Source organism: Cupressus sempervirens, chromosome 3, assembly GCF_028749045.1.
Source record: "Cupressus sempervirens isolate cs-2001-9-10 chromosome 3, ASM2874904v1, whole genome shotgun sequence".
Classification (NCBI taxonomy): domain Eukaryota; kingdom Viridiplantae; phylum Streptophyta; class Pinopsida; order Cupressales; family Cupressaceae; genus Cupressus; species Cupressus sempervirens.
In genome coordinates this window covers 630,480,584-630,491,895 of record NC_143120.1, presented here as the reverse complement: position 1 = coordinate 630,491,895, position 11,312 = coordinate 630,480,584, and the positions used below count along the sequence as shown (strand labels likewise).

Below are 11,312 nucleotides of genomic sequence, written 5' to 3'. Positions count from 1 at the left end.
CACATTCTATTTTACCAAATTTCATTTTTTGTCATTACATTCATAGTACCGCATCACATTTTCATCGCATCATCAATGCCATACCATCTATTCTAACTCATGATCTATCTACATTCATCATTCACATATATATACACATTTGCATCCACTGCCACCATAATCATCAAATCAAATCATCACATGCATACATAAGTCCATGATATAACAATTACACACATCTAAAACATCAATAAGCTTGGATATCTCATAAAGCAACATGACAATCAAACGATCCATCAAAAGGCTAAAAGCACATGAATATCAGATAAAATGTATCAACGTGAACATCATACAATCATATAACATGAATGTCCATAAGTCAAGGATCAACTAAGTACATCAAAAAAAATGTCTAGTGAATATCAAATGAATAATGATACATAATAAAGAATGAGGCCACAGTACATAATATACACTCATCCATGTGGGGGTGCCTAATCTGACAGTCCCTGCTCACTAGGGGCATCTATATCTTCTCATCATGTCTACTCTGTTGCATCTGTCGATGGTGAAACTAGTCCAATCACAACAGTATGACTTGATGATGCCCCATTTGTCCTCAATGGCAGTGGTGGTAGCAGCCCTGGTGTCATCACCGCTATAAATGTCTATAAGGTACTCAACACCTCACCCATCTGAGCCTCTATGGCACTCATCCACACCACCAAATCAATTGATCCCCCTAACCTCCCTAGTGGTGGTTGTGCCTCTGGTAGTACTAGTTGTTGTACTTTTGGCTATGCCTTTGATACCACCTATTGTTGTTCCTATGGTTGTGCACCTGGTGGATCTCTAATAGGACCTTGCACTCATGGCCTCTATCATCAAACAAACTGCACATTCTCTGGCAACCTAGCCCTCACTTGCTCTACTCCATCCCACTAACCAATCATCCCTCCTCTCACCCATGCACCACCCCAACTATGGATACCTCTGACCCTTCCTACACCCACTAGTCCCTGCATTGGGCCTTGTGTCACTCCCCTCTGTGGTAGTACCATGGCTACTTGGCCTCGCCTCCCCTGTTCTTTGTGCACTCTAACTTTGGCTTGTCATCTCCCTCTACCTCTCCCTAGACCACCCTCATCATCATCATCCTCTCCCCCACTTGATGGCTCAATAATCCCTAGAATCAGCTCGGTTGGGTCTATGTATCTAGGGAATGGATGATCCCAAAACCACCATGCATAATCCCCCTCCATCCCTACATCTACCACCCCATCTCGGAAAGCCCATTGTTGTAATGTGTCTATCATCTGTAAGAAGGCCTCTAGACAAGCCTCATACTCTAATGTTGGCCCCCATACTACCATCTCTGATTGTACCTCAACATAATGTCATGTCCCTTGTGGCATGCCCTACGCTGACTGAACTACCTTGCCACCCACCTGAAACAAAACTACTCTATCATAGTAGTAATGTGACCAAGCAGATACCTCAAACTAAAAAAAATACACCATCTCATCATCATCCTCTGCCCATGGCTCTATGAACCTATATGGTCTCCACACCACCTCATCAATATCACCCAAAACTTGTCATAAATACTCTATCTTGCCCAAATGGGGCTACATGATCAAACCAAAATAAGTATACATATATGCCATACCATGTGGCCATTGTCACAGGCACACTAGATGAGTAATGGGTAGATGCTCCCATGTCCAGAGCTATAACAAAATGACCCTTGCTGATAGCAACGAGGCTCCAAAATACACGACCTAATTTAAATCATGATATAGGTGAGCCAAAATACAACTGCCCCATGCAAATCTACATGGCCTATCAATCATATCCTATATCATTTGGCCCCATCCAACTAGACACCCTCACCCTCGGTAGTCTAGCAACAGAAATCCCCTATCAACCTAGCCAACACTATTGGCAATGCATCATACTATAACATCTAAAACTAGGACATGCTGTCATCACCAATACTGTCATCCCCAAACAAGTCTTGGAATGCAACACCATCGGTAGTCTAATCATAATATACCAAATCCCCTATGGTTGGGATCTAGAAAATCCTGTATACATCCTCAGGAGTCACTATCATCTCCCCCATTAGAAAATGAAATGTATTGTGGTCTAAGTGTCATTGCTCAGCCATAGTTGTCAGTAATCCCATGTTCACTCAGAATTGGCACATCTATAATAAATATGTGAAACCACATCTATCTATCACCTACCTATCTACATTGAACAATCGGCCCACTACCTCTAATGGCCATGGATAGAGTCCTCATACCATGAGCTTTCACCCATGCACTTGTTATTCACCAAACAAACACAATCCATCAATTTTCATCACAAATTGATCATCAGACATCAATCTCATATCTATATCTAGCTTTCTAGCTACCAGTTCTATCTTGGACCTATTACTCATCTTTCTCTATCCTGATTTAGATTGGCTTGTCTTCCCTACTCTATATACTAACTTGGGGCATCACCTATCGATTATCAGATCGATCCTACAACATCACTTCATGAATAAATGACTCCTATTATTTGCTCGTTATGACTATCCCTGGCTGATAGATTGAGAATCTAGTCTTTTGTGTTATCTTACACTCAATAGAGGACCTAAACCCAAATTTTGCCCTCCGATAATCTTTTGCACCATTTCCTAAGCCATATGCACTAACAAATTAGTCGAATGTGTTACAACATTCAAATGCACTACTATAACATCCAAAGGCACAATTCTATATCTCATATGTGCTATAAGATATATATGCACTAATACAATACTCAAATGTGTTATTTTATCATTCGAAAGCACTATTCTTTTGAAACATGCTAAAACATTGGCTATATGTGCTACATAGCCTCTTGTATGCATTATTTGATTCGTATGCACTATTAAATCTATTATATGCACTACAAGACTACCATATGTGCTCATCTGCTTGAAAACTAGGGTTTTTATATGCGCTGAATCACCCCATACATGTGCTATAACCTTACTCAAATCTACTAAAGAAATTCATATGCACTAAAAGAACTTTCAAATGCACTAAACTACTAAAACTACCACATGTACCCTAAAAATCCACACAAAACTTCAAAAACATAGGTAAAAATGCTAAATCTCAAACATAGAAGATCTTGACAACTTACCAGTGCATCATAGTCTATTGTGTGCTCATATCGACAATCCCTCTTGAATCTATGCTCTATTAATGGAACCACCATCTCCACTAAATCAGAGCTCCAAATTACCAAAATGCAAAAAGGGAGAGTGAAAATGACAAGGCTAAAAGGTCTTTTTAACCTATTTAACCCCCCACCCCCCAAGGGGCATTTATATCACCTTTTCACCCTACTTACCCACTATTGGCATCTTTTGGCTCACCAAAAAAAATTGGGTATTGTATCAAACCAATCTAATTATATTTTTCCGCCAAACTCCCAACATGTTAGAAATAAAATAGGAACCTACTCAACTTTTGCACTTCCATACCTTCTTCCAATTTAATTTCTAAGGGGGTAGTATATCTATATCAAATCAAGGCATCCAAGCTGGGGCATCAAAATATTTTGAAACATCAAAAACATCCTACCCCAAGCAAAAAATTTCAAACATCAAGTCTACCAAAACTGGGATATCCAAGAAAAAATATTGCAACACCAAATCAACATTGCAATCAAATCATCAAATCAATGACAATCAAATCATCAAATCAATAACAATCAAAACATCAAATCATCAATGATCAGAAATCAAACCATCACCAGACAGAGACCATGACAATGAAGAAATGTCAAAATATCATTGAATAGACATCTAATCATCAGAAGCTAACATAAAATCAAAAAAATCAAGACAGTCTTTGAACTAATATGTTTCGCATACTAGCTCAAAGAGGGGCATTTGTAGACACCCAAAAATTGGCAAAGACCTAAATCATGCAATTCTAATCAATCGGTTCAAATTAAAGAGAAAATTAGAAGAAACACAATAGACTTTCAAATCAAAAATCATATCAGGTCATTAATCACCTATCAAACCAACAAGACCTAAATCAACTTTAAAATAGGAATAAAACAATTCAAATTCATAAAATGATATTCAAAAAAGGAGGAGGAAAAAGACAAAAGTGTTGAAAATAAATAAGACATTTATTAAATCAACAAAATCATTTATCTTGACAAAATTGGAAATCACCGTTTTTCATTTTAAAAAGAATTAGAAATATCCTCAATTATCCTCAAAATCAAGTTTGTTGGACTCTTCCTCTTGGTCTCTTATGAGATATTTTTAGTTTCACTTTCACCCACCAGTCAAAGGTGAAAATCATGATTCTTACCCCAACCCCTTCTGAAATCCTATAAATAGGAGGGAAATCCAAGAGCAAAGGGACCCAAGTTTTAGGCATTTGCACTATAGGCACATTTTGATTCATCATTTTAGAATTAGCATTTTAGAAAGTTCATAGCATTTTAGTATTTATTTTATGTTATTTGGCATCATTTATTGCATATTAGCTTGTTGCATATACATTTTGATAGCATATAATCTACATTATAGTCATAGACCTTACTTGCATTCTTGTAGATCTGTACTTTTAGAATACTCTCATTCTAGAACTATCACTAAGATATTGGTTTGAGGGCTATTTTAGCAGTTGTAGTTAGGGAAACATGAGGCACTCATAGAGATTACATTCTAATGATGATATATTGGGTCTAGATTAGTTCTTCCTTAGTTTATTTGCATCTTACACTAAAGTTTCATGAATACATGTTTGCACCGTGTACAATAGTAATAGTAGGACAAGCTAGGTGTAGGCTTGAGAATTCAAATTTTGAATTCACATATTAGGGTTTCAAAGAATAGCAAGTAAAGACTATATAAGAGAATTTTTCTTTAGGAAAAAAGGTTATAATGCAAAGTGAATAGCAAGAGAGTCGTAAAGCTAAACAAAGAGTAATCTCAAAGTGAGAAGAGTAATGCTAAGAAGTCACAAACACAATGCGAAAGAGATCATGTTGAGAAGAAGCTGGAGTGCCCAATCAAAACAAGTAACGAAGCATATAGTAGTTAGGAGAGCCAAGCATATAAGAAATTGTGTATGAGTTGCAAAGTCAAGGGAGAGCTGAGCAAGTTGTAGAAAGGTGCAAGAAGAATATTGAAAGAAATTTATATTCAGCTAAGTAAAAGTATTTATTCTAATTAGATCATCCACTATGATTTTTTTTAATCACTACAATAGTAGATCCTATTGAGGATAGATTGTAACAAGTCTTTTGTATTAAATCCCAAAACAAGGTGGCACATTAGTTTTTTTTTGAAGTCCTCTAACTAGACTACTCTTATATTGGCTAGAATTTCACAAGTCTTATCTAAATCCCTTAATCAGGTGACACCTAATAGTTTCCTTGTAATCTTTTAATAGAGATAATCTCTTGATCGAGCACACTTCATAGGAGTGCAACCTTTGTGTGAATTGACTAGCACAGTATGGTTTTTACCTTAGTTGGGTTTCTACAAGATAAATACTATGTTATGTGATTCTATGATTATCCTTAATATTTTTGCTTTATCTTGACTGGTTGATTTGTAGCTTTACCAATAGATCACTTTTAAGACTAACCAGTGAGAAAAGTTGAAGTTATGTATAATATATTGATCACCCCCCCCCCCCCAACCCTCTCAATATATTTACCTATGTTTGGACCAACAATTAGTATTAGAACCTAGGTTCTCTAAACTAAGAAGTCTAACAACTTGAGTCAAAGATTAAGATGTCGAAAAGAGAAGCACCAAATTTTTCAAAAGAAAACTATAACTCGTGGTGTAGAAAAATGAGGTTGCATCTCAGAACTCTCGAAGATGCATACAAGAGTCATGCATAGACAAAATATGTGGAACCCACTACTCCACTCAACACATACTAGAGAAATAAAAAATAGAGTCACACATCCACAATGGATGCTCTAGCCAAAACTTTGTCTTTTACCAAATACAGAGATTTAGAAGAGCTAGAGATTATGTATGAGATGTGGGAAAACCTTAAAATTGTCTATGCAAGTGAAAAGCATGTTCAAAAGGATAAAGATAATATCCTAAGAGGAAAATATAACAAGATGAGAATGTAGGAAGGAGAAGACATTGAAACCTATGGAAAAAGGGTGAAAGATGTGATGTTATCCATCAAAGATACTGGACACTAATACATTAGGCAGTGTTTTGCGACGTCAATTTGCGACGTCAATGTGTAGTTGGCATTTTTTTTTGTCTTATGACCCAACAACATCGCAATTGCAATGTCGTCGAGTTATAAGACAAAAAAAAAAGGGCGCGTTGCTCACATTGTTTGCGCCCAATGAATCAGATCTCCCAACAGAGCGAAAAAATACCTTCGAGCACAGTGAATCAGCGAATCTGCCCCCAATCGAGCACAGAGCGAAAGTTTTGAGGTTAGGTTTGTGGGACACTGCAATTATTTGGAGTAAATTTTGAATCCAAAGACTACATGAATTGTATGCAAGACAAAGGAAACAAACAAATATTCATTGGACTTCAGGTCTAAGGTAAAATATCTCATTCTCTGAGACATCCTCCTCTTGAAGATGAAGGAAAGAAACAAATCTTGATTGGACTCCAGGTTTGATGTGAAGAGGTAAAATATCTCTTTCTCTGAGACATCCTCCTCTTTGATCTCGCCTTATTCGATTCATTATCTAGTCGATATAATGTTTAAATAGAATAGATTTTGTGAAATCTTTCAATGGTACAAGGTGTTGTAGTGGACAGTTAGTTTGAGTATTATTTTTGGGGCTAGATGTGAACGAGAATATGAATTTTTGATTTTTTGATTTGGGTATTGTTTCTTGTATGTTGTCTGATTGACGGGCTGACATGGGTAAATTTTAATTTTAATGAGACTTTAAAGAGTGTTCGATATGAGCATTCATTTTTGTTTGTTTGATTTACATCAATGTCTAAAGTGAGCACCTCGAACGATCTGTAGATCTATATATTGCTGGATTCTTCTGCTTCAACACACACACACAAAAATCCATGAATAATAACAGTAGAAACGGCTTGAAAACACTGATATTTTTGCTATAAAATAAAGGTAAAATAAAGAAATTAGATCATATTCAAGGGTCTAAATTTTTTGTTCTCTCAAAGAGAGAAGATCGTACTCCTCTAACTCTTCACCTTTCCAAGACACATCAAGAAAAATTCACTTACCTTAGACAACATACTTATAAAAATGTCAAAAGCTTCTAGGTTTTTTTATTCTCGCAAAGAGAGAAGAGTATAACCCCCTCAATCCTAACAATAACATAAATAATTAATCCCTTGTTGCCTATAGGAATGCCTCTTTCCTAACTTGGTCTAGGTTTCTGATTATCCTAAGAAGGAAATAAGAATACTTCCCCCATGTCTCAAATTTGTTTCAAATAGCGAGGATTGGGGTTCAAGGATACATGCTAATAGAGGGAGTAGGGATCATTCTTTAGGGATACTTGATGTTGGAGAGAGTAGGGTTGAGGGGGCATGCAGAATGAAACAAAGGCATGACATTATGAGAAAGCACAGAATGCCACTGAAGGCTGTAATCACACTTTCATAAAGAGGATTAGGGATAGTACATGTCATACTACATATCAATTCAATTTTATAGGATGAACAAGATTCAATGAGGACTCTATTATCCTAAGAGACTGGTCAATCAACAACATTGAATGGAACAAATTGAAAGTCATTAGACTTTCCATAACAAACTCCACAACCTACGAAAGCCTGCATGTCTCAAATTTGTTTCTAAGTTCTTGGAGATAAATCTTTGGACTATTGATGGAGGTATGAACCTGCAGATGATAATATGGAAAAAATAGTCTTTGTGGCTGCAAAATATTAAGCTACCTTCTAGCTTCTTCAACCGTGAGTAGAAGAAGAATTATAAGAGGCTCTCGAAGAATTGGGAGGTTAGACATAAGTTTAAATCAATTGTAGGTCTCTCTTTTTTTTACTTACTCTAGTTCACTTTAATACTAGATTTATAGTCTCTCCAAAGACACTCTATTAATTTTTTGGCTTCCCTTTGTTGGGAATATGAAGAGTATGAACTATACTAGTAGCTATAGCAATTATGACATGGTGATAATACTTTTAGCTTTAATATGTTAGATAAGAGTAGCAGAAAGAAGTTAATTCTCTTTATGATTGATAGCAACTCATGTAAGTTAGCTTTTACTACTTTTAGTATTACGTAGTTTTTTATTATTTTATTTCTAGATGGCTAGTACATTTCAAGTTGTAACAACTTGTTGTTGTGCTCTGCCAATGTGAGTTCATGTGTGGGTACATGGTCCTTCCTCTTCCAACTTAACTAAAATAACTATAGTAAAACACTTGAATGGATAAATATAAGGAACACAACATTAGAAAAAGTTGCATCCAATTTATCTTAGTCTAATAATTAAATACTTGTAACAATTATAATAAATTATTTTTAATTTAACTCTTTTATTTGTTATTGCAGAGGACCCCCCTTTGCAACAGCATAGGAATTTGAGATCAAGAACAGAGAAAAGAACTGATGAGGGGGGAATTGATGATGACACTGATGCTCCTCTTAGAGCTTACATAGAAAAAAGAAATAGAAAGAAAAAAAAGAAATGATTGTCATCTACATACCTTAATTGATAATGACTGAATTTCATGTCTCAATGAATTTAATTATGTGCTAATGAATGTTCATGAATTATGTGTTAATGCAAAATATTGATGAATGTTGCATGTTTATGAATCTAATGTGTTAATGAATGTTATCATGTGATATTGATTGAATGTTACATTTTATTAATGGTTGAAAGAATGAATGAATGTTAGATGTTAACGGGGAATGTAGAGTGATGTTAGGGGGAGGGGGGTGGGACCAAATGAGCTTCCACCTTCACGTGGTTGGCCCTGTTTAGTAGAGAATATTAAACTATTCTCGAAACAAAGTGAAGCTCAAATTGGCACAAATAGGGAGTCTATATGATGTAAGGGGTCATTTGAAGTCCTAGGGTGTCCTAGGAAGAGTTATGGGTGGATGGTAGTGTTTACATGATGTAATAGGCTATTAAAGCCCCTAAATGATGTAAAATGCACTCAAAGTGCAAGATCCGTTATTTCTCGCTTATTGCCCAATATCAAATCCTTTAATTTTGATCTCCTTGAAGTCATCTCGGAGGCTCCCAATTACACCGATACATGGATGCAAGAACACTGGCAACAACCTCATGTGTTAATAGGATATGGCATAAAGCTGCACAAGATGACAAGTTGTTTTGGCTCTTGGTGGATTTCGGAAACTATATTTTCTTTCCCTTTGGCCTATGCTTAATCCATCTGCTTCTTCTTCTTCTTCGCCATGTCCATTGCCTTCTCAAGCCTTGTCTCCCTTCTTATCAAAGCCTAGTCTGAATAAAAAGCACAGTGCAAAGACTCAATCTTGGGGTAAGGATGAGATTCATCTTTCTCTTTCTCTTTTCTCTATCCATTGCTATGAGAAAATGAGTAGTCCTCCTATGCAAAACGTGTCCTCTACCCAGTTTCAATCTTCCAAGCATCCCATATTTGAAGATGCAAGCAGGCCCAAATAGGTATAAATCCATCTAGCCCCACAATAGATATTGCTAGTATTTCAGTTTTGTGTGTATTAAATTTTCGTGAAGACCAAAGTTTGTATCTTTTCATTCCTAATTTGATCATGGACTTGTAAGTAAACATCAGAACCAGACAGACCTTATAGTTTTCATGTTAGATGTAAATATATAGCTAGTTTGATGCCCATACGTCTTACACTGCCTGGTCAGAAGGAGCGCTCGTGTGCAGCCTTGAAACCCTTCCAGGTGGTTGATAAGAAAGTAAAATTTCCAGATTTGATTTGTTTAGAGTGTTCCATGATTGGTCATAGGTATTGATGCATCAATGGCAACAGCTTATGAGAAGAAATTAGGTATTGATGCACATAAAATTATTTCTGTGCAATCTATTCGTGCATTTGTTGATGCATCAATGGCAACAGCTTATGAGAAGAAATGGCCACTTTACCTGAGTACTAAAAACACAATTTTAAAAAAATATGATGGAAGGTATGTTTTCAAATCAATACAAGGATTGATGATCTTATTTTTACCTTTTTCTCTAACACACCTTACTTCCCATGTTATCATTCTTTATGATTCTCTAGCTTAAGGATCCTCATATTCTTGGAGATTCTTCTTATATGTGACTTAAATTGGTAGGTTTAAAGATATCTTCTAGGAGGTATATGAGGCCAGTTGGAAAGCTAAATATGACGTAGCAAGAACCTGGTTGGTTTTGTTTCTTGGCACAATAATATGAAGATTGCAATGTTGATTATCTTGATTCTGTCAGGCACACAATAACTTCTTTCAATGATTGATTCATGAACAGGTATGAGCATAGGCTTATTGATGATGTGGTAGCCTATGATTTGAAGAGTGATGGTGCCTATGTTTGGGGATGCAAAAATTATGATGGTGATGTGCAGAGTGATTTCCTTGAATAGGGTTAGTGGTGCAAAATACTATTTTTCACTGAATCTAGCTTTGAACTGATCATTATATCTAATCTTACATATATCTATTGTTTTTGTAAGGAAGGAAACATGAATTGAGATTTTTTCGGGGAAGATATTGGCTGGCTCCACAATCATGATTAATCAGGTATAATCAGTGATTTTGCAAATTATTGCTTCTCTGGTTTAAATCTGTCACTTCTTTTACAGAGATAATATAACAATTTATCAATTATATTGCTTATTCAACAATTACAGTACTAACAGATTTGAAAACACCAAGCAATAACAGTATATGCATTAACTCTTTTGAACATATAGTTGAATATTCTATGGAAGGCTTGTACTATCGTGTTTCATTGCAAGGTTATGCATATTTTTGTTCTCAATAAGATATCACAGATAGACTTGAGACTTGATACATATTCCAAATTGAAATAAGTCACCATCTTTTCCTGAAGTAACCAAATTGGGTAAATATGTTACCTTGGATATTTGAGTCTTACAATTTATGTACAGATTATTTTATAGTATGATTAAGTATTGTTAACTACGTATATTTACTATTTAGTTGTATAGGATACTTAATGAAATAAATTAATGTAACTTTTTTTCTTTTCTTTTTTGTATGGAGTTACCCAGCCCCAAAAAACATTGTTGTATTGGTATGTTGTATGCAACTACCCATTCCCAATTATGATTCCAATTTGGCAACTTAAG

The 11,312-nt window shown here is 35.7% G+C and overlaps 1 long non-coding RNA gene across 1 annotated transcript; it reads left to right on the top strand.

Moving 5' to 3' along the window:
• The first annotated feature begins 10,467 nt into the window (after positions 1 to 10,467).
• Positions 10,468 to 10,908, top strand: LOC149568261 (uncharacterized). Its single transcript, XR_016361666.1, has 2 exons — positions 10,468 to 10,584; positions 10,674 to 10,908. It is a non-coding gene; the product is annotated as an uncharacterized LOC149568261 (long non-coding RNA).
• Positions 10,909 to 11,312: the final 404 nt, after the last annotated feature.